Genomic DNA, 21,085 nt, shown 5'->3' with positions numbered 1-21,085 from the left:
TTTATTGCTTAAGTCAGGGAAGGATCTTGTTTACCCGGGTTTGTATAGGCCCATATCCTTACTCCAAAGTGATGTAAAAATCCTTGCTAAGGTCCTGGCAATTCGGGTCAATGGAATAATTTCCTCAATCATACACCCAGATCAGGCTGGCTTTATGCCGCAGAAATCCACAGCTACAAATCTTAGAAGGCTATATATGAATATGCAAATACAGGCTGACAATGAGGGACACAGAGCTCTTTTATCCCTCGACGCCAACAAGGCGTTTGACAGCGTCAGTTGGAGATACTTATGGGCGACACTGGACAAATTCGGCTTTGGACGGCGGTTTATAGCATGGACAAAACTGCTGCATGCGGCTCCTCAAGCCAACATTAAAGTAGCGAATAGGATGTCGGACGCTTTCGATCTGGGTAGGGGGATGAGGCAAGGTTGCCCGCTGTCCCTTCTGCTCTTCGCGATCGCTATAGAACCTCTGGCAGCTCAAATAAGGGACAGTCCACGGATAGTGGGATTTAAATATGGTGACTTGCATGAAAAGCTCATGTTATATGCAGATGACATGTTGCTCTTCCTGGGAGACACTAGTCAGTCACTGCTGGGGGCAATGGATATAATAGAACAATTTGGTCAATTCTCAGGCCTGACTATAAATTGGTCTAAATCGGCCCTGATGATGTTGGACGAGAGGCGGGAGGTGAGTCTGCCTGACTCTTGCCCCATTCCAACTACCACCAGATTTAAATACCTGGGCGTCCAGATATCCCCACACATTGGAGACTATTGCTCTTTAAATATATTCCCACTGTTATCCCGCTTTCGTGACAAAATAAATACATGGAACAACCTAAAGATGTCGCTAGCGGGTAAGGCAAATCTCATTAAAATGATTTTAATGCCCCAGTTGTTGTATTTCCTCCACAACTCACCAGTAGTGATACATTTAAAAGTTTTCAGAGTAGTCAATACCCTTTTTCGGCGACTGCTTTGGCACAACAAAGCACCCAGAGTTCGGCTAGAGCAATTGCAGTACCCCAAGGACAGCGGAGGGTTGGTGGTCCCCAACCCTTGGCTGTACTATATTGCGGCGCAGTTGCAACACCTTGTGGGATCTATGACATATGAACCAATGAGCTCAGCAGCGCGATTCTAGACCATTCCTATGGGTCTAGAGGCACAAATATTCGCGAAGTCTAATAAAAAAACTCCGACGTTATCCTTGGCACAGAAAATATGGAACAAAAGTAGACAATTAAAAGGGGTGCAGGGATTCACAGAATACTGCCCAATATGGGGAAATCGCACCTATGTAGAGCTAGCTAAGTTACAGTGTGAGCCCAGATGGAGGGCCCACGGGGTGACCATGCTCTTTCACATATTTAAAAACGGTAAACTGATGTCCTTTGCAGAGCTACAGACCACATTTAATCGCCCAGACAATATGTACTATTCTTATTTACAGCTTCGGCACGCAATTGTGGCGCAGGGAGACGCAGGTGAGTGGGAACTTTGTCCCACGCCTGTGTTCCATGTGTTGCAGTCCTCCAGTGCAACCAAAGGGATTATTTCCATGTGTTACCAAATGCTACTTACCAAGTACCTATATGGTTACCCATGTAAGGCAATTGATGCATGGAGAAGGGACCTGGGCCAGATAACGGAGGACCAATGGGAAGAAGCGTTACAAGCCATACCTACATGTTCCCTCAACGTGGCGCAAAAAGTGTCCCAATTATACATAATACTTGGGGTGCACTACACTCCATCTAAGTTGCACAGGATGGGCAGAGTGGCGGACCCCCTGTGCTTCCGATGTCGGCAGCACAGTGCGGATCTTATACACCTTCTGTGGCGTTGTCCGAAGCTCCATCGGTATTGGCATGAGGTGATCAATACACTCAATGGAGTGTTCCAAACAACGGTACCTGTAGATCCTATGTATTGTTTGCTAGGGGTACTGGATGAGGCAATTCCAGAGGAACAAACTAGAGTGGCCTTTTCTAGGGCTCTATTTCAAGCTAGAAAACTTATAATAATGGCATGGAAGTCAGCAGTACCGCCCTCTGTCAAAATGTGGATAACACATATGGGTAAAACTCTTACTATGGAAAAATACATATATCAACATAGGGGTTGCCCACACAGGTTTGAACGCATCTGGTCAAGTTGGTTAGACACGCCAGGACTTAGTCCGAGAGAACTAGTCATGACAAGGCTTTTACAGGGTCCTTAGATAAATAATTTAATAAACATGGAAAGGCTGTGTAATGTATGCGGATTGGAAGGAAGTTGGGAGTCAATTATATTTAAAACTGTATAATGTTGATAAGAGGGCTATGTAGTTATACTATAAGAACATATTCTATGTATGAGTATGACACTGAAATGTAGAACATTGTGCACTGGAAGATGTATTTACTTAAAATGTTCAATAAAAACCTTTTTGATTTAAAAAAAAAAAAAAACGCTTTTGACGTAGAGGAATGCTTTCCATTGTCTTGACTTTGACGTTGGACTTTGTGCAGTCCCATGTTTCAAAATTTTTCATACCTGGAATGTTTACTAAACCAATATACAGTGTCTAGTATTACAGTGACTATTAATATTGCACCCTTGTTTGGACAAATTTCAGTGTTTTTGATTTGATTACATTATTGAATAAAATGTATTATTATTATTTACAATTATTTATTATATTCTAATTTATGATTTTGTGTTTCAAACCTTATCATACCGGAATGTCTATTAGACTCTTGTTTGGACAGATTTAAGTGAGTTATTCCTAAGAATTACAGGCCTACAATATAAAACGCCAAATTTCCATACAAAACAATGTACTGCTTTGACATTCAAAAATCAGACATAATCATATTGTCAGGGAGGTTAAGCTACCTTGCTCATTCCTTCGGGGCCTTTGCCTTGGTCAACGTATCCTGTGTGTCTCTGCTATGTTCCTGTTAAAGACTTTGCCCGGCTGACGTCCCTTCTGGTTCCTAATCCTAATCTTCTGCTTCTGACTATGCTGATTCCTGGCTTCCTGATTACCGACTCGACCGATTACCTGTTTTGGCTTCCGAACCCTGGCTTATGTTTTGACTTGATTGGTCTTGATCTGTACTATTTTTACTATTACATTTAAAGGTGTGATTTTTACTGCATTTTCGGTCTCAGTCTGATTCATGGTTCCTGATAGTAGTACGTGACATTAAGGTCAGTGGTAAGTAACGCAGAGTTTACGGGTCAGGAGTATGTGATGCAAAGTTCAGAGGTCATGAATATGTGATGCAGGGTTTAGGTTTCAGGAGTATGTGATGCAGAGTTCAGGTTTCAGGAGTATGTGATGCAGAGTTCAGGAGTATGTGATGCAGAGTTCAGGGGTCAGGCGTAAGTGACGCAAAGTTCAGGGGGCAGGAGTGTGTGATGCAGAGTTCAGGTGTATGTGATGCAAAGTTCAGAGGTCAGAAATATTTGACACAGAGTTCAGGAGTCAACATTAAGTGAGGTCAGTAGCATGTGATGCAGAGTTCAGGGGTCAGCAGTCAGTGACACAGAAGTCAGTAGTAAGTGACGCAGAGTTCAGGGGGCAGTAGTAAGTGACTCAGAGGTCAGTAGTAAGTAGCGCAAAGTTCAGGGTTAAGTAGTAAGTGACGCAAAATTCAGGGGTCAGTAGTTAGTGACACAGAGTCCAGGGGTCAGTAGTAAATGACAGAGTTCAGAGGTCAGTAGTAAGTAAGTCACCTACTACTAACCTCTGAACAAGTGCCCCAACATCTAATTATCTGCCCTGGCCCCTCCAATGTTATTCCACAGATATTGTTCTGTACATTCCCTGTTCAACATTGTCTCATTCTGTACTACATAAGTCAACTTCGATTCTGTTTAACCACATCTCTTTAAGCAAAGCCCAGTATTAAGCACAATTATGCCGCGTACACACGGTCGGACTTTTCAGCTACAAAAGTCCGACAGTCCGTCCGACAGACTTTCAACGGACTTTTGGCGGACTTTTAACAGACTTTCTAACGACCGGACTTGCCTACACACGATCACACCAAGGTCTGACGGATTCGTACGTGATGACATACACCGGACTAGCATAAGGAAGTTGATAGCCAGTAGCCAATAGCTGCCCTAGCGTGGGTTTTTGTCCGTCGGACTAGCATACAGACGAGCGGATTTCTGGGTCCGGCTGAGTTACGACGTAAAGATTTGAAGCATGTTCCAAATCTAAAGTCCGTCAGATTTGCCACTGGAAAAGTCCACTGAAGGTCCGGTGAAGCCCACACACGATCGGATTGTCCGCCGCATTTGGTCCGTTGGACAAGTCCGGTCGAAAAGTCCGACCGTGTGTACGCGGCATTAGAAACATACCCATTTTTGCACGTGCCACATTTTCTCATTCGCTGCCCAAGGGGTTCTAATATATAGTGTTGCACATAGGCCCACTGCTTTCATAAAATGCCCCTGGCAGGCACTTTTTGAGGTGACAATGCTCTGTCCCTTTCTCACATTTGCTCTCCTATGTTGTCAACGGGTCATATTTAGTCTTAATGTAGTCTACAAGCAGCCACACTGACATGCGTTGCACAGGCATAGTTCACTATTGTCATAATCAGGAAACCTGTCCCGATAAAAGCCCACATGCAGTCCAGTGCATTTTTTTTCTGCATCAAAAACGCATGGAAAGTAGGTTATATGGTTTTTAATGGCATTGTTCACATCAGTGCTTGCAGTTCCAGTTCCAGAAAAAGATGTAGAGGATTTTTCCTGCACTGGACTGTATTAGAATGCTGTAAAACGCAAAAATGCACTGGAATGCACTGGAATACACTGGAAGGCACCTAAATGCACCAAAAACACACTGGAACACACATGTTCTTATTTAAGGTTAAGAAAAAAGTGGGGGGGGAGCACTGGACTGCACCAAAAACTCACTGGAATGCATCAAAAACGCGCCAAAAACATGCATGCAGAAAAGCACCTAGAACGCATTCAGACCGTGTTTCTATGGTGTGAACTGGCCCTGACAGCAGTTGCTGGAGTGCATGCATGCAGGCATAAAGTGGCTGCAAAGAGGCTGCATGAGATCAGCATGGGATAAAAAAAACTGAACTTGAGTATTATAAAGCTGATTTCTGGGAAAAGTAAAAATCCTCCCTTGCAGTAGAATGCCCACCCCCCCCCTCCTCCCACTGCTGGTTCTCTGGGGGCACTCAGCAGGAGGGAGGAGCCAGGGGTGCCGGCGGGAAACCCAAGAAGAAGAGGATCGGAGCTGCTCTTCCTGAACAAGAAGTTAGGAGCAGGAGAAATGTGTTTTCTTTTTTCCCTACAGGTACGTGCTTTCCTCAAACTGTTTACTTATATGATGGAGTCTCTTTAAGGATATAGAATGCAGTGCTTGAATTAGATCATTGAGAACAATGTTCATTTTTAACTGCTTTTATTCCTCTACATAAGACCCCTTTCGCACCAAGGGCGTTTTGCAGGCGCTATAGCATTAAAAATAGCGCCTGCAATCCGCCCTCAAACAGCTGCTCCATTGTGTCCAGTGTGAAAGCCAGAGGGGGCAGCGCTGCGATACCGCCGGCAAAACGCCGCTATTGCGGCGCATTGCGGGCAGTTTTAACCCTTTCTTGGCCACTAGCAGGGGGTAAAAGCACCCTGCTAGCAGCCGTAATGCGCCGCAAATCCGACGGTAAAACGCGTTTTCCCTCCAACGCTATGGGCGGCTCGGTGTGAAAGGGGTCTAACTTATTGGAAGAACAATGTAAACACTAAGACCCCTTTCACACCGAGCCGGCCATTGTGTCGTCGGTAAAATGCTGCTATTTTTAGAGGCGTTTTACCCTCGGATTTGCGGCGCATTTCGCCCACTAGCGGGGCTCTTTTACCCCCCACTAGCGGCCGAGAAAGGGTTAAAACCGTCTGCAATAACGGTGTTTTGCCGGCGGTATCGCAGCGCTGCCCCATTGATTTCAATGGGGAGCAGCGGTGGAGGAGCGGTAAACACACCGCTCCTTCACCGCTCCAAAGAAGCTGCTGGTAGGACTTTTCCTGACCTCCTGCCAGCGCAGCGCTCCAGTGACTGGAGACAATGGAGCAGCTGTTTGAGGGCGGATTGCAGGTGCTATTTTTAATGCTATAGCGCCTGCAAAACGCCCTCGGTGTGAAAGGGGTCTTAATCTTGCATGGTGCTTAGTGAAAACTACATCTGACTTGCTGCGGAGTATGATGCTGTATACATTATGTCATTATGTAAAAGTGATAATTTGGTGCATTTAGTATTTTAACATTGTCTGGCGTTTTAAGACTTCCTCAGATTACAGACAGTTCTTATTTCAGAAGTAATTTAGGACTATAAAATGGACTAAACAACCTCAGTGGGCTGTTATAACCCAAACTTACCACTAGATGCTACTCATGTTGCATGAACCTACACCTTACAATTGTAAATTCTCTAAAATATGAGTACTTTCTTGCTAATTAAAGGTTTTGAATTGATTTTTTTTTTGCTACAACTGTCTGGTAACTGGTCTCCAAGCCCTCTACAGTCATTTATATTAGCGTGACAGCAATACACAATGTAGTGCCCGCCAATTTTTATGATTTATCAGATGCAAAGAAATAAAGAAAAAGTGCTACAACAGAGATTATTAACTCGTATTCATTAACATTTTGACATCCCATTTATTTTTTGCAGAGATCTTTATCTGATTGTCATTTTTGTTAACTTCAACTGAGAGAGGGCGGATGTATGTATTCAAGATCGTGTTTTGTTTTTTTTTGCCAATTTTGACTATCCACCTCTCATCATCACTTTGCACTTTGACTTTGCTGTCGGAATAGGTAAAAGGAATAATGTAGAAAATTGAAGAAAACAGCTGAACCGCCGCACTCCGAATAACACCTTTTATACGCGGCAAAACAGTGTAGAAGATCCAAAATCTCTTACATCATGGTGATGAAAGGTACAGACAGGCTAACGCGTTTCACATCAATATAGATGCTTAACCACTTGCCGACCAGCCATCGTCATTATACTGGGGCAGGTCGGCACAATCCCGCGAACCGTCGTAGCTATACGTCGGTTCCTTTAAGCGGGATAGCAGGCGTGCGCCCGCTGCACAGCAGGGGTGCCAATGCTCGTGACCGGCGGTCGCGATGACCGCCAGCCATGAGTGATCGCGGGCACGAGAGGCAGAACAGGGACGTGTGTGTGTAAACACACATCCCAGTTCTGTGAGGAGAGGAGATGCAGATCGTGAGTTCCTACGAGCTGGGAACCACTATCTCTCATCTTCTATAGTCAGTCCCATCCCCCACAGTTAGAACACACACCTAGGGAACACACTTAACCCCTTGATCGCCCCCCTAGTGTTAACCCCTTCACTGTCAGTGATCTTTATACAGTAATCAGTGCATTTTATAGCACTGATCGCTGTTTAATTGTCAATCGACCCAAAAAATGTGTCAAAAGTGTCCGATGTGTCCTCCATAATGCGCAGTCTTCATAAAAATCGCAGATCGCCGCCATTACTAGTAAAAAAAATAATAATAATAAAAATGCCATAAATCCCCTATTTTGTAGCTGTAACTTTTGCGCAAACCAATCAGTATACGCTTTTTGCGATTTTTATAACCAAAAATATGTAGAAGTATACATATCGGCCTAAACTGAGGAAAAAATGTGCTTTTAAAAAAAAAAAATGGGGCTATTTATTACAGCAAAAAGTATATTATACTGATTGGACTTGATTAGGAAAGCCACACACCTGTCTATATAAGACCTTACAGCTCACAGTGCATGTCAGAGCAAATGAGAATCATGAGGTCAAAGGAACTGCCTGAAGAGCTCAGAGACAGAATTGTGGCAAGGCACAGACCTGGCCAAGGTTACAAAACAATTTCTGCTGCACTTAAGGTTCCTAAGAGCACAGTGGCCTCCATAATCCTTAAATGGAAGACGTTTGGGACGACCAGAACCCTTCCTAGAGCTGGCTGTCCGGCCAAACTGAGCTATCGGGGGAAAAGAGCCTTGGTGAGAGAGATAAAGAAGAACCCAAAGATCACTGTGGCTGAGCTCCAGAGATGCAGTCGGGAGATGGGAGAAAGTTGTAGAAAGTCAACCATCACTGCAGCCCTCCACTAGTTGGGGCTTTATGGCAGAGTGGCCCGAAGGAAGCCTCTCCTCAGTGCAAGACATATGAAAGCCCGCATGGAGTTTGCTAAAAAACACATGAAGGACTCCAAGATGGTGAGAAATAAGATTCTCTGGTCTGATAAGACCAAGATAGAACTTTTTGGCCTTAATTCTAAGCGGTATGTGTGAAGAAAACCAGGCACTGATCATCACCTGTCCAATACAGTCCCAACAGTGAAGCATGGTGGTGGCAGCATCATGCTGTGGGGGTGTTTTTCAGCTGCAGGGACAGGACAACTGGTTGCAATTGAGGGAAAAATGAATGCGGCCAAGTACAGGGATATCCTGGATGAAAACCTTTTCCGGAGTGCTCAGGACCTCAGACTGGGCCGAAGGTTTACCTTCCAACAAGACAATGACCCTAAGCACGCAGCTAAAATAACGAAGGAGTGGCTTCACAACAACTCCGTGACTGTTCTTGAATGGCCCAGCCAGAGCCCTGACTTAAACTCAATTGAGCATCTTTGGAGAGACCTAAAAATGGCTGTCCACCAACGTTTACCATCCAACCTGACAGAACTGGAGAGGATCTGCAAGGAGGAATGGCAGAGGACCCCCAAATCCAGGTGTGAAAAACTTGTTGCATCTTTCCCAAAAAGACTCATGGCTGTATTCGATCAAAAGGGGGCTTCTACTAAATACTGAGCAAAGGGTCAGAATACTTAGGACCATGTGATATTTCAGTTTTTCTTTTTTAATAAATCTTTAAAAATGTCAACAATTCTGTGTTTTTCTGTCAATATGGGGTGCTGTGTGTATATTAATGAGGAAGAAAATGAACTTAAATGATTTTAGCAAATGGCTGCAATATAACAAAGAGTGAAAAATGTAAGGGGGTCTGAATACTTTCCGTCCCCACTGTATATATATATATATATATATATATGCAATCTACCGCATGTTAGGTAAATTTAGTAAATTGTGTGTTAGGAAGGTAAAAGTTTGCCTCTGTTCCAGCTTGGCTGACGTTGTGTGTGTTTCCGTGCTGACCGGTGGGTGTCGCTGTTGCCACTGGTCAGGGTTGGAAAGGCAACGTGTTGAAGCGTATGGATGCTCCTCTGTCCCGGAGGCACGCTCTGTCCTGGAGGCATGCTCGGTGGAGGTGGTCCTACGAGTTGCATTCTGGGCGAGGGTATTTATGGGACAGATGCCATGTTTTAGGGTTCGTTTTACAGCCACCTGCTGGCCCTCCTGGCCGACAGGTATGCGTTAAGGAGCTACCTCGTGGTCCTCCGTTCGGGAGGCCCACGATACAGCGGCGCAGGGGTGGGTCCAGAGGCTTGTCTGGAGCCTACCACCGCGGCCGAGGAATGGTCCTGAGCTGTCGGTCCTGTGTGACGAAGCTGGACAACCGAGGAGATCCCAGGGGAGGACCCGTCTTGGAGAGATCATGCAGCGTGCTGGTCTATAGAGGGGCCTGGTGATTCGGTTGGAGGATGTATCCAAAAGTAACTATACAGCATAGTGTTGCCGGCTCGGCTTAAAGGTTCAAGCACTGTGACTGACTTTCACTATAGAAAAACCTATACATCCTGTGGCAGAGAATCGTACAGATTTTGTTCCCAAACAAGTCTGTGGCAGAGACTTTGATTCGTGCTGTGTACTGGCTGCTAGACCGGTGAGAGAGGCCTTTCCAGACGACCAAGGAGTGTGTCTCACGATGGGAGCGCATTTCAAATAGTATTTGAATTCTACCAGGACATTTTGTCAAGAGAACCCTACCAGAGAATATTTGAGTTTCTTCTGCAAGTTTCCTTTCCACCTCTTTCCTGCTTCTTCCTAAGTTGTTTGTTTTAATAAAGCACTGAAAACGTACTCCAGTGTTGGTGCATGTGTTGTCCAAGAGTAAACTCAATGGAACCCTAGACCCGGTGCCGGTGAAACAGAGGGAAGCAGAGTGAAGGTAACAGACCCGCTTAAACCAGCAGCTCCACCGTGAGTTAGTGCTACATATATATATATATATATATTGTGGTAGATTAGCTTGTGGGGATCACCTTTTCTAGAAATTAAGGTCAGCGAAGTCATGAGAACAAAGTCATGAAAACAAAGTCATGAAAACAAACAAAAAACTGTAAAGTAAAAATCCTTGCCATCTGGCGCTAAACAGTAGTCTCCCCTCTATACGGTGTGGTAACAAAACATGTGGTAAAGCAAACCTTCTTTGTAAATACAAACAGAGCTTCTCTCTCTCAGATTCCCTTCTGAGCCTCAGGCCAGAGCCCTGCTGTGATCTCTTCCTGCTCATTTAACCACTTCAGCCCCGGAAGGATTTACCCCCTTCCTGACCAGAGCACTTTTTACAATTTGGCACTGCGTCGCTTTAACTGCTAATTGCGCGGTCATGCAATGCTGTAACCAAACGAAATTTGCGTCCTTTTCTTCCCACAAATAGAGCTTTCTTTTTATGGTATTTGATCACCTCTGCCGTTTTTATTTTTTGCGCTATACACGGAAAAAGACCGAAAATTTTGAAAAAAAATGATATTTTCTACTTTTTGTTCTAAAAAAAATCCAATAAACTCAATTTTAGTCATACATTTAGGCCAAAATGTATTTGGCCACATGTCTTTGGTAAAAAAAATGTCAATAAGTGTATATTTATTGGTTTGCGCAAAAGTTATAGCGCCTACAAACTAGGGTACATTTTCTGGAATTTACACAGCCTTTAATTTATGACTGCCTATGTCGTTTCTTGAGGTGCTAAAATGGCAGGGCAGTACAAAACCCCCACAAATGACCCCATTTTGGAAAGTAGACACCCCAAGGAAATTGCTGAGAGGCATGTTGAGCCCATTGAATATTCATTTTTTTTGTCCCAAGTGATTGAATAATGACAAAAAAAAAAAAAAATTACAAAAAGTTGTCACTAAATGATATATTGCTCACACAGGCCATGGGCATATGTGGAATTGCACCCCAAAATACATTTAGCTGCTTCTCCTGAGTATGGGGATACCACATGTGTGGGACTTTTTGGGAGCCTAGCCGCATACGGGGCCCCGAAAACCAATCACTGCCTTCAGGATTTCTAAGGGCGTACATTTTTGATTTTACTCCTCACTACCTATCACAGTTTTGAAGGCCATAAAATGCCCAGATGGCACAAACCCCCCCCAAATGACCCCATTTTGGAAAGTAGACACCCCAAGCTATTTGTTGAGAGGCATGTTGAGTCCATGGAATATTTTATATTTTGACACAAGTTGCGGGAAAGTGACAATTTATTTATTTATTTATTTATTTTTTTGCACAAAGTTGTCACTAAATGATATATTGCTCACACAGGTCATGGGCATATGTGGAATTGCACCCCAAAATACATTCTGCTGCTTCTCTTGAGTACGGGGATACCACATGTGTGGGACTTTTTAGGAGCCTAGCCGCGTACGGGACCCCGAAAACCAATCACCGCCTTCAGGATTTCTAAGGGTGTACATTTTTGATTTCACTCTTCACTGCCTATCACACTTTCGGAGGTCATGGAATGCCCAGGTGGCACAAACCCCCCCCAAATGACCCCATTTTGGAAAGTAGATACCCCAAGCTATTTGCTGAGAGGCATGGTGAGTATTTTGCAGCTCTCATTTGTTTTTGAAAATGAAGAAAGACAAAAAAAAAAATTTTTTTTTTCTTTTTTTAATTTTCAAAACTTTGTGACAAAAAGTGAGGTCTGCAAAATACTCACTATACCGCTCAGCAAATAGCTTTGGGTGTCTACTTTCCAAAATGGGGTCATTTGGGGGGGTTTTGTGCCACCTGGGCATTCCATGGCCTCCGAGACTGTGATAGGCAGTGAAGAGTGAAATCAAAAATTTACGCCCTTAGAAAGCCTGAAGGCGGTGCTTGGTTTTCGGGGCCCCATACGCGGCTAGGCTCCCAAAAAGTCTCACACATGTGGTATCCCCGTACTCAGGAGAAGCAACAGAATGTATTTTGGGGTGTAATTTCACATATTCCCATGGCATGTTTGAGCAATATATCATTTAGTGACAACTTTGTGCAAAAAAAAAAAAAAAAATTTGTCTCTTTCCCGCAACTTGTGTCACAATATAAAATATTCCATGGACTCGACATGCCTCTCAGCAAATAGCTTGGGGTGTCTACTTTCCAAAATGGGGTCATTTGGGGGGGGTTTGAACTGTCCTGGCATTTTATGCACAACATTTAGAAGCTTATGTCACACATCAACCACTCTTCTAACCACTTGAAGACAAAGCCCTTTCTGACACTTTTTGATTACATGAAAAAATTATTTTTTTTTGCAAGAAAATTACTTTGAACCCCCACACATTATATATTTTTTTAAAGCAAATGCCCTACAGATTAAAATGGTGGGTGTTTAATTTTTTTTTTTCACACAGTATTTGCGTAGCGATTTTTCAAATGCATTTTTTGGGGAAAAAACACACTTTTTTACATTTTAATGCACTAAAACACACTATATTGCCCAAATGTTTGATGAAATAAAAAAGATGATCTTAGGCCGAGTACATGGATACCAAACATGACATGCTTTACAATTGCGCACAAACGTGCAGTGGCAACAAAATAAATACATTTTTAAAAGCCTTTACAGGTTACCACTTTAGATTTACAGAGGAGGTCTACTGCTAAAATTACTGCCCTCGATCTGACCATCGCGGTGATACCTCACATGCATGGTGCAATTGCTGTTTACATTTGACGCCAGACCGACGCTTGCGTTCGCCTTAGCGCGAGAGCAGGGGGGACAGGGGTGCTTTTTTTTTTTTTTTTTCCTTTATTATTTTTTTGCTTTTTTTATCTTATTTTAAAACTGTTCCTTTCATTTTTTTTTTTTTTTTTTAATCATTTTTATTGTTATCTCAGGGAATGTAAATATCCCCTATGATAGCAATAGGTAGTGACAGGTACTCTTTTTTGAAAAAATTGGGGTCTATTAGACCCTAGATTTCTCCTCTGCCCTCAAAGCATCTGACCACACCAAGATCGGTGTGATAAAATGCTTCCCCAATTTCCCAATGGCGCTATTTACATCCGGCGAAATCTAAGTCATAAAATGCTCGTAGCTTCCGGTTTCTTAGGCCATAGAGATGTTTGGAGCCACTCTGGTCTCTGATCAGCTCTATGGTCAGCTGGCTGAATCACCGGCTGCATTCTCAGGTTCCCTGTTGAGACAGGAGAGCCAGAGAAAAACACGGAAGACGGTGGGGGGGGGGGCATTCTCTCCCACTGCTTGTAAAAGCAGTCTAGAGGCTAATTAGCCACTAGGATTGCTTTTACATGAAAGCCGACCGCTGGCTGAAAAGAATGATACCAAGATGATACCTAAACCTGCAGGCATCATTCTGGTATAACCACTCAAAGTCGTGAATGGTGTACCTGAAGACAAAAAAATGGTTAACAATAAAGCACAGTAAACGGTAAAGTATAAAAAATTGCATACCTGAAAAGAAAACATGATAAAACATAATAACAATAAAACATTGCAGAATAGAATACAGTAAAAAAGAGCAGAACAATAGAGAGAGAGAATAGAGAGAGAGAGAACAATAAAACGACAACTATTATTTTTTATTTTTTATTTTTGTTTGTGTTTTTTTTTTTTACACTTTTTTTGTAACTGTAACTTTTATAACTGTAACCGGTTCCAGGTTCGGGTCTCTCAAAATGCGATGGCATCTTGGGAGACCCTGTGAAAGTGTGCCTAGTCTGTGCAATGCTGTACCCTACGCTAATACTCAACTAGTGAATGGTAGCGTTCAAAACATTCACCAATGCAAAGACCAGGATTGACAGGAGGGACAATAATAGCGGGTGTCACGCCTATATCCGCGCTTGCTGCAGACACAACATCTTTTTTGGGGGGATTCGTTGGCTAGGGGTACTCGGGAGGACATAAAAATGCCTCTCATGCAGCCGACTGCATTTGGTTGGGGATGTGAATGGGGGAAGTACGGGTGCTGCAGAAGTGGTGGGTTCCCAATTAGGATTGGCGAATGCAGCAGGAAGGGCATTATGGGCACGATGGGCCTGTGTTTGTCTTTTTGGTGGCAGCGGGACACTACTTGTGCTTGCCACCTCACCAGCTTGAACTGCACTTATGGGACTTGCCACGTCACCAAGTGTTACTGCAGTGCTGGTTTGACTACGACCGGGGTGTACTAGGCCGCTGGCGCTTGCCAGTTCACCAAAACGCTACCAAAAAAACTGTTAACGATCGCAGGGATCAGGCCTGACTCTGCGAACGCTGCAGTTATGCGTTTAGTGTTTTGTAAGTGACAGTGATCGATCGATACTGCACTTGGGTGGGCTGGGCTGGGCCGGGCGGAGGGGCAAAACGCAGGTGCTAGCAGGTATCTGGGCTGATCCCACTAACACTGCGTTTTTGGGAACCCTAAACTGCTGGGGACGCCAGTATAGATCTGATCGGATCAGATCAGATATTGATCCGATCAGATACTATACCACTAAGGGAGGTGTACGGTGCGTGCGTGGGTGTTAGCGCTACTGGCACTAACCTGACGCTGCCTGGGGCTGGTGCTTGCCAGTTCACCAAAACGCTACCAAAAAAACTGTTAGCGATCGCAGGGATCAGGCCTGACTCTGCGAACGCTGCAGTTATGCGTTTAGTGTTTTGTAAGTGACAGTGATCGATCGATACTGCACTTGGGTGGGCTGGGCTGGGCCGGGCGGAGGGGCAAAACGGTGGTGCTAGCAGGTATCTGGGCTGATCCCGCTAACACTGCGTTTTTGGGAACCCTAAACTGCTGGGGACGCTAGTATAGATCTGAACGGATCAGATATTGATCCGAACAGATACTATACCACTAAGGGAGGCGTATGCTGCGTGCGTGGGTGTTAGCGGTACTGGCGCTAATCTGACGCTGCCTGGGGCGACGCATATCACCGGCGGGCGATCAGGGGGCTATATATATATATATATATATGACACTATAAAAAATAAATGAACTAACCAGCGTCACCCGTAACGGTTATACGGTGATCAGTGGTGAAAGGGTTAACTAGGGGGCAATCAAGGGGTTAAAACATTTATTAGATAGTATATGGGGGTCCCTGTCGCTATAAAACGCTGACGGCGAACCTAAATATTTACGTCCCTAACTAGCGTCACCAGCGACACTAATACAGCGATCAGAAAAATGATCGCTTAGCGACACTGGTGACGGGGGGTGATCAAGGGGTTAAAACTTTATTAGGGGGGGTTAGGGGGGTATCCTAGACCTAAAGGGGGCCTAACACTCACTGCCCTAACACTGTAACTGTCACAAACTGACACCAATACAGTAATCAGAAAAAAAAAAAAAAAAAAACCTGCTTGGTGTCAGTTTGTGACGGGGGGGGTGATTGGGGGGGGGGGTCGGGGGGCGATCGGGGGGGGGATCGGGGTGTTTTGTGTGCCTGGCATGTTCTACTGTGTGTAGTGTGTTGTGCACTCACATTACAGTTTCTCTCCTCGGCCCGGAACGGAAAATGCCGAGCCGAGGAGAGATGACATCATTTCCTCTGCCTCTGTGTACAATACAGAGGCAGGGAAATGATCCCATTGGCTGGGAGCGATCGCGAGGGGGGGGCCACGAATGGATGGCCTCCCCCTCACCACCGATCGCCGGGGGAGATTTGCCGACCGCCGCAGGCACCGGGGGGGGGGGTCCGACCCCCCACCCGCGGGCAGGCAAGGACGTACCTGTAAGTCCTTTTGCCTGCCCGTGCCATTCTGCTGACGTATATAGTCGTGCGGCGGTCGGCAAGTGGTTAAAGTCCACCTGAGTGTGGACTCAAGTGGACCACAACATCTGGACCGGAACCAAGTCTGCCACAGAGGCTGGAAGAACCCGGGCTGGATTACAGTTCAGTCTCTTACTATAGAACGCATGTGAGGTGAAATATACCGATTATCCATTACCTCACCTTGCATACCATCACAATATATACAGTATACAGTGCCTTGAAAAAGTATGCATACCCCTTGAAATTTTCCACATTTGGTCATGTTACAACTAAAAATGTAAATGTATTTTATTGAAATTTGTTTGTGATAGACCAAAACAAAGTGGCACATAATTGTGAAGTGGAAGGAAAGTGATAAATGGTGTTCAAACATTTTTACAAATAAATATCTATAAAAAAGTGTGGCGTGCATTTGTATTCAGCCCCCTTTACTCTGATACCCCTAACTAAAATCTAGTGGAACCAATTGTCTTCAGAAGTCACCTAATTAGTAAATAGAGTCCACCTGTGTGTAATTTAATCTCAGTAAAAAAAACAGCTGTTCTGTGAAGCTCTCAGGGTTTTGTTAGAGATTCTTATAGGGTGTACAAAAGTCCGACGGACGCCGACGGACCAAATCCGGCGGACCATTCGATCGTGTGTGGGCTTCCCCGGACTTTCAGCGGACTTTTCCAGTCGAAAATCTGACTGACTTTACTGCCCCGGGTGGCACACATTGGGGGGGGGGGGTCAGGCACTGCTCAGGGGGACCTCAGGTGTATCTAGGGCCCCTGCACTTTTCCTGTCATAGAAGCTTTGTAAAAACATTGAATGGATCAGCACAGAGCCCAGCAGTGTGTGTGTGTGTGTGTGTGTGTGTGTGTGTGTGTGTGTGGGGGGGGGCTGTCTCTAACTCCCCCCCTGTCATCTCATCAAGTTAGGCTGTCCCACGGGGATGTTCACTATTTCCCGAAGCAGCCGGAGGTGGCTAAAAAAGAAAGAGGACAGACCACACACACCACAGCAGCCCGAGAATCTTCTGACATGCTGTAAGTGACTGAGCAATGCACACTGTCACTACATGCAGACCTAATCTGTCTCTATAATACCCCCCCAACCTGGCACTATTTGCCACCCTAACCTGGCACCATATACCACCCTGACCTGCCACTATATACCACCCTGACCTGGCAATATATACCACCCTAAGCTGGCACTATATACCACCCTGACCTGGCACTATATACCCACCTAACCTGGCTCTATATACCACCCTGACCTGGCACTATATACCACCCTAACTTGGCACTATATATCACCCTGACCTGGCACCATATACCATCCTGACCTGGCGCTATATACCCACCTAAACTGGTTCTATATATCACCCTGACCTGGCACTATATATCACCCTAACCTGGCACTGTATACCCCCCTGACCTGGCACTCTATACCACCCTGACCTGGCACTATATATCACCCTAACCTGGCACTATATATCACCCTAACCTGGCACTATATACCACCATGACCTGGCACTATATGCCACCCTAACCTGGCACTATATACAACCCTGACCTGGCACTATATACCATCCTAACCTGGCACTATATACCACCCTAACCTGGCACGATATCACCTAACCTGCCAGTATTCTAACTTGACGTCGATGTGTGGTGCGCTTTCCGCCTCGCTGGGGGGGTGCCAGATATAGGATTCGCCCCGTTTGCCATATGCTCTAGGTATGCCCCTGGTCCACCTAAACTGACACGCCGGGCATGGAGAGCATTAATCAGAGAAGCAGCCAAGAGGCCCATATTAACTCTGGAGGAGCTGCAGAGATCCACAGCTCAGGTAGGAGAATCTGTCCACAGGACAACTATTAGTCGTGCACTTCACAAATCTGGCCTTTATGGAAGAGTGGCAGGAAGAAAGCCATTAATGAAAGAAAGCCATAAGAAGTCCTGTTTGCAGTTTGCTGTGTCGCCCACTCCATGTGGGGGACACAGCAAACACGTGGAAAAAGGTGCTCTGGTCAGATAAGACCAAAATTATACTTTTTGGCCTAAAAGCAAAACGCTATGTGTGGCAGAAAACTAACACTGCACATCACCCTGAACACACCATCCCCACTGTGAAACATGGTGGTGGCAGCATCATGTTGTGGGGAAGCTTTTCTTCAGCAGGGACAGGGAAGCTGGTCAGAGTTGATGGGAAGATGGATGGAGCCAAATACAGGGCAATCTTAGAAGATAACCTGTTACAGTCTGGGGCGAATGCTCACCTTCTAGCAGGACAACGGCCCTAAACATACAGCAAATCAAAGCAAATTCATGTGTTAGAATGGCCTAGTCAAAGTCCTGACATAAATCCAATTAAGAATCTGTGGCAAAACTTGAAAGTTGCTGTTCACAGACGCAGTGGTGTATTTAGGTTTTGTGCTGCCCTAGGCCTGACTGAGCTTGCGCACCCCCTAATTTAAATATGCCCCACCCCTTCCTGTCATGGCCACACCACTTTCTTTTAAAGATCCGCCCTGTCATCTTCATTGGAGGAGGACAGAGGGACGCCGCGGGAAGAGGACAGAGAGGCATGCGGCATCTTTTCATTTGGGGGGTAAGGGGATATGTGCTAGTTGCTTTGGGAGGGGAGGATCAGACCCCCCCCCACTAGCACATATCCTCTCCCCTCCCAAAGCACCCAGCACATATCCCCTTACCCCCCTTCCCCTCATCCATGTGTGCATCTGTTATCTGCCCCCCTTCCCGGTTACTGTGTCCCCCTCCACTGTAAACTATACACAGACCTCAGACCGGCAGCGCGGCTCTTGCACTGAAGTCGTGTCCCTCCTCTGTGGCTCCTTCTCCTCCTGGCTGTGTACACTAGAACATTGGAGCCGAGAAGGAGAAGGAGCTGAGGAGTGTGTGTGGCTGACAGTGGGGAGAGAGGTGGCGGCTGCTACGGAAAGCCGATCGCCGCTTGTGGGACCCCAGGTGGCAGATGTCCTGGGTGCCCACGCTAGCGCACTCTGGCTGCCAGTTACCGAAGCTCAGTGCCAGAACTTGTTGTGGGCTCCGGGACAGTGGCGTCACTAGGTTTGGTGTCACCTGGAGCTGTAAAAATTGTGTCCCCCCCTTAATTTTTGGACTGGAGGCCCAGCGTTGGAGCTCATTGTGGCGGTCAACAAGGCCTAGAGGATATCAGGTTAGGCACTTCCTAATGGCTCAGTCCCTGGGAACAGTAATGGATAATGGGCAACAGGCTCTCTTACCAGACCCAATGAAACCGCAACAGTGATCCCTCCAGCTGGACGTTCGCTCACTCTGGGTTGCCCAGGCGGACTCTGGTCAGTAGTGTACCAGGTCTGTACCCTGGCAGTGGCTTTATCTTTCTCCCCCTCTGGTGGTGCGGGTACAGCGTGGCTCTCTCTTTGGTGGTGCGGGAACAGTGTGGCTGGCTCTCTGGTGGTGCAGGTACAGCGTGGCTCTCTGGTGGTGCGGGTACAGCGTGGCTCTCTGGTGGTGCGGGTACAGCGTGGCTCTCTGGTGGTGCGGGTACAGCGTGGCTCTCTGGTGGTGTGGGTACAGCGTGGCTCTCTGGTGGTGCGGGTACAACGTGACTCTCTGGTGGTGCGGGTACAACGTGGCTCTCTGGTGGTGCGGGTACAGCATGGCTCTCTGGTGGTGCGGGTACAGCGTGGCTCTCTGGTGGTGCGGGTACAGCGTGTCTCTGGTGGTGCGGGTACAGCGTGGCTCTCTGGTGGTGCGGGTACAACGTGGCTCTCTGGTGGTGCGGGTACAGCGTGGCTCTCTGGTGGTGCGGGTACAGCGTGGCTCTCTGGTGGTGCGGGTACAGCGTGTCTCTGGTGGTGCGGGTACAGCGTGGCTCTCTGGTGGTGCGGGTACAGCGTGGCTCTCTGGTGGTGCGGGTACAGCGTGGCTCTTTTTCTCCTCTAACACCCCCTCCCCCTCAGCAGAGTGCATGCATGCTGGGGGCTGTAGCATGTCTGTTGACACACAGGGCCGCCATTCTTCAGGGACTATTTTCCCATGATGCCCCCAGAGTCTTCTGATTGGCCCTCTGCTGTGGCCAATCATGGGGAGGAAAACAGCGGTCAGGAAGCTGGGCGGCGGCATGGTGAAACCAATTAGAGCCGCTCTCTCTCTCTTCTCCCTTCAGCTGACAGAAAGGGGAGGGGGGGCGAGCGGGGGAGATACACAGACAGCCCGCATCTCTCCTCTCCCTGTCACAGCGCTGCTGATCCATTTGCCAGAGAACTCCCCCGCTCGCCCCCCCTCCCCTTTCTGTCAGCTGAAGGGAGAAGAGAGAGAGAGCGGCTCTAATTGATTTCGCTGTGCCGCCGCCCAGCTGTTTTCCTCCCCATGATTGGCCACAGCAGAGGGCCAATCAGAGACAGATTTACAGCTTTACGGAGGGGCGGCTTGACAGTTCTTACTTTAACTACTTTCTAGCCCCCTCCGCACACGCACTGCTAAGCTGTACTCCCCAGATGGTGGCCCTGCTGTGCGGGAAGAAGGCGCCGCTGCCATTTTCGGGGGGGGGCGGCTTTTTGCCGCCCCCCTGCACAGTGCCGCCCTAGGCCTGGGCCTTGTTGGCCTAGGCCAAGACACAGCACTGCACAGACGCTCTCCATCCAATCTGACAGAGTTTGAGCTATTTTGCAAAGAAGAATGGGCAAAAATTTCACTCTCTAGATGTGCAAAGCTGGTAGAGACATCCCCAAAAAGACTTACAGCTGTAATTGCAGTGAAAGGTGGTTCTACAAAGTATTGACTCAGGGGGGCTGAATACAAAATTCACGCCACACTTTTCACATATTTATTTGTAAAAAATGTTGAAAACCATTTATAATGTTCCTTCTACTTCTCAATTATGTGCCACTTTGTGTTGGTCTATCACATAAAATCCCAATGAAATACATTTATGTTTTTGGTTGTAACATGACAAAATGTGGAAAAGTTCAAGGGGTATGAATACTTTTTCAAGGTACTGTGTGTATATATATATATATATATATATATATATATATATATATATATATATATATATGTACAGCCTGACACTATTAGGGCTCTTTTAGATTTGTAGTTGGGGGGGCATTAACACATTGTTTAGCCAAGTTTTTAGCACCCCTTAAGCTGTAAAGGCAGC

This window comes from Aquarana catesbeiana, linkage group LG07, assembly GCF_042186555.1.
Source record: "Aquarana catesbeiana isolate 2022-GZ linkage group LG07, ASM4218655v1, whole genome shotgun sequence".
NCBI lineage: Eukaryota > Metazoa > Chordata > Amphibia > Anura > Ranidae > Aquarana > Aquarana catesbeiana.
This window is presented reverse-complemented; position numbering follows the sequence as displayed.